The sequence below is a fragment of the Pristis pectinata genome, chromosome 3 (genome assembly GCF_009764475.1).
Source record: "Pristis pectinata isolate sPriPec2 chromosome 3, sPriPec2.1.pri, whole genome shotgun sequence".
NCBI classification, from domain to species: Eukaryota; Metazoa; Chordata; class Chondrichthyes; order Rhinopristiformes; family Pristidae; genus Pristis; species Pristis pectinata.
In genome coordinates this window covers 126,893,317-126,896,545 of record NC_067407.1, presented here as the reverse complement: position 1 = coordinate 126,896,545, position 3,229 = coordinate 126,893,317, and the positions used below count along the sequence as shown (strand labels likewise).

At 49.5% G+C, this 3,229-nt stretch overlaps 1 pseudogene; it reads left to right on the top strand.

The window, feature by feature from the left end:
- Positions 1–1,803: 1,803 nt before the first annotated feature.
- LOC127568992 (uncharacterized) lies at positions 1,804–1,952 on the top strand (annotated as a pseudogene).
- Positions 1,953–3,229: the final 1,277 nt, after the last annotated feature.

Genomic DNA, 3,229 nt, shown 5'->3' with positions numbered 1-3,229 from the left:
CAGGAGAAGGCCTTTGACAGGATATTACACACGTACATGTTGGACGTGCTCTCCAAAATGGGCTTTGGGGAGGGAATCAGGAATTGGATCCAACTGCTCTACACAGACATCAGTAGCGCAGTCCAAATCAATGGGTGGGAAACAGACAGCTTCCCCATCAAGTCTGGAGTCAGGCAGGGCTGCCCTCTCTCCCCTGTCTTGTTTGTGTGCTGTATAGAACCCTTTGCCGAATCCATCAGGAAGGACGAAAGCATCAGAGGGGTGACGTTGCCAGGCAGTGAGGTCACCCAGGTGAAAACCTCCCTGTACATGGACGACGTTACCGTCTTCTGCTCGGACCCAAGGTCAGTTCACAGATTGATCAGCATCTGCGACCAGTTTGAGTTGGCATCAGGGGCCAGAGTTAAACGCGCGAAGAGCGAGGCCATCCTCTTTGGCAACTGGCCTGACCGATCCATCGTCCCCTTCACCGTCAGGCCTGACTATCTGAAGGTGCTGGGGATCTGGTTCGGAGGAGCTGGGGTGTGCAACAAGAATTGGCGGGAGCGGATTGGGAAGGTGAAGCAGAAACTGGGACTGTGGGAATGGCACTCCCCATCGATAACTGGGAAGAACTTGGTCATCAGGTGTGAGGTGCTCTCAGGGCTGCTGTACTTGGCGCAGGTGTGGCCTGTTCCTCGCTCCTCCGGCTTGGAAATCACCTGTGCCATCTTCCGGTTCACCTGGGGATCCAAGATGGAGTGGGTCCATGCACAAGTCCCTGGACAATGGGGGTAAAGGTGTCGCCAATGTCGCCCTCATCCTGATGATCACCTTCGTCTGTGGCTGCATCAGGCTGTGCATGGAACCCAAGTACGCGGGCACCAAGTGTCACTACGTACCGAGGTTCTACCTGTCTCTGCTGTTGCGAAGGATGGGCCTGGCCCCGTGGCCACACAACGTCCCAGTCAGCTGGACGCTGCAGCACTACCTGTCCTTCATGGAAAAGTTCTTCCAGACCAACACCTTTGACCACAAGTCCAGCAGGTAGTGGTCAGCACAGAACATCGTGCAGAAGAAGGACTCAATGGATACTGTGGGGTGGTTCCCTGAGCAGACTGTCCAGACCATCTGGCAGAATGCCTCATCGCCAGAACTCGCCAACAAGCACCAAGACCTCGCTTGGCTGGCGATGAGAGGGGTCCTCCCAGTCAGATCCTTCCCACACCACCCCCGGGAGGACTGCACTGGGGACGAGACGGTCACCCACCTCTTTGCGGGCTATGGATTTGTGAGGAGGTTGTGGCAAAAGGTACAAGGGTCCTTGTCACGGTTCATCCCCAGCAGCTGCGTAACAGAGGATTCTCTGATCTATGGACTGTTCCCAGGGACACACACACAGATGGACATCAACTGCTGCTGGAAGGTCATCAACTCGGTGAAAGACGCCCTTTGGTCTGCCCGAAACTTGTTGGTCTTCCAGCTCCGCGAGATGTCCGTAGGGAAATGCTGCTGACTGGCACATTCCAGGCTGCAGGAGTACGTGCTGAGGGACACACTGAAGCTCCGTGCAGACAACGCAAAGGTTCGGTGGGGAAGGACTACAGTTTAGGGTTCTTCTGCCACTGGAGAGGGAGGGGTGGGGTTAGGCAAGAAAGCCCCTAAATATTGTAAATACAGGACTGGGTAGCCCCCAGGGAGCCACACGTGTGGCATCGGTGCTGTTTTTTATATAAAAAGGTAACACTAATGAATGATCTGTACAAGAATGTAAAGGCTTGCACTGTTTTATAATTGTATATAGTTTGTCTTTTATTATGAATAAAGTTTATTTTGGAATTAAAAAAAGGTTCTCCCAGGACGAGGCTAAGCCATTGCACTTCGGGTGTGCTGACGCCTGCGATGTCCCCAAATGCGGGATACTCGACTGCAAAATTTGTGGTAGTGGGGTACTGCATTCACGCTCTCCCCTGATATTCAATGTAAAGACAGACTTAAACATACACTGGCAGGGATGTGATTCCAGCATATTGTGTATTACCATTTTATGCTTCTTCTTAATCTACGTAGTACTGGTTGCTTAATGAATCTTATCACCTACTGTCTTGTCAGTCAGTATTTTATTACAACATAATAGCAGGAGTAGACCATTTGGTATTGGTTTATTATTGTCACTTGTATTGGGGTACAGTGAAAAACTTGTCTTGCATACTGTTGGTACAGATCAATTCATTACACAGTGCATTGGGGGAGTACAAAGTAAAAACAGTAACAGAATATAGAGTAAAGTGTCACAGCTACAGGGAAGTGCATTGCAGGTAGACAATAAGGTGTAAGGTCATAGCAAGGTAGATTGTGAGGTCAAGAGTCCATCTTATTGTATAAGGGAACCTGTTCAATAGTCTTATAACAGTGAGATAGAAGCTGTCCTTGAGCCTGGTGCTATGTGCCCTCAGGCTCCTGTATCTTCTGCCTGATGGGAGAGGGGAGAAGAGAAAATGACCCCCGTGGCTGTGGACTCAGATCCACCTACCTGCCTTTTTCCCATAACCCTTAATTCCCCTACTATGCAAAATTCTAACTGTGTCTTAAATATATTTAATGTGGTAGCCTCTCCTGCTTCCCTGGGCAGAGAATTCCACAGATTCACTATTCTCTGGGAAAAGCAGTTCCTCCTCATCTCCGTCCTAAACCTACTCCCCCAAATCTTGAGGCTATGTCCCCTAGTTCTAGTCTCACCTACCAGTGGAAACAACCTTCCTGCCTCGATCTTATCTATCGCTTTAATAATTGTATATGTTCTACAGGATTCCCTCTCATTCTTCTGAATTCCAGTGAATATACTCCCAGACGACTCAATCTCTCCTCATAAGCTAACCCCCTCATCTCCAGAATCAACTTGGTGAACCTCCTGTTCACTGCCTCCAAAGCCAGTATATCTTCCCTCAAGTAAGGAGACCTGTACAGTTGCAATAAACCAACATTTTGCGATTCATGCACAAGCACCCCTGAGTCCCTCTGCACAACAACAGTATGCTGCAATCTTTCACCATTTAAATAATAATCTGATCTTCTACTTTTCCTTCCAAAGTGGATGACCTCACATTTACCCTTTAACAGCTGGCACCCCAGTTCCATGCTGAAGAAGTGGGGGGGTTTGGTGGCATGACAGTTGGCACTGCTGCCTCACTGCTCTGGCGACCTGGACTCGATCCTGACCACAGCACTGTTTATGTGGAGTTTGCATGTT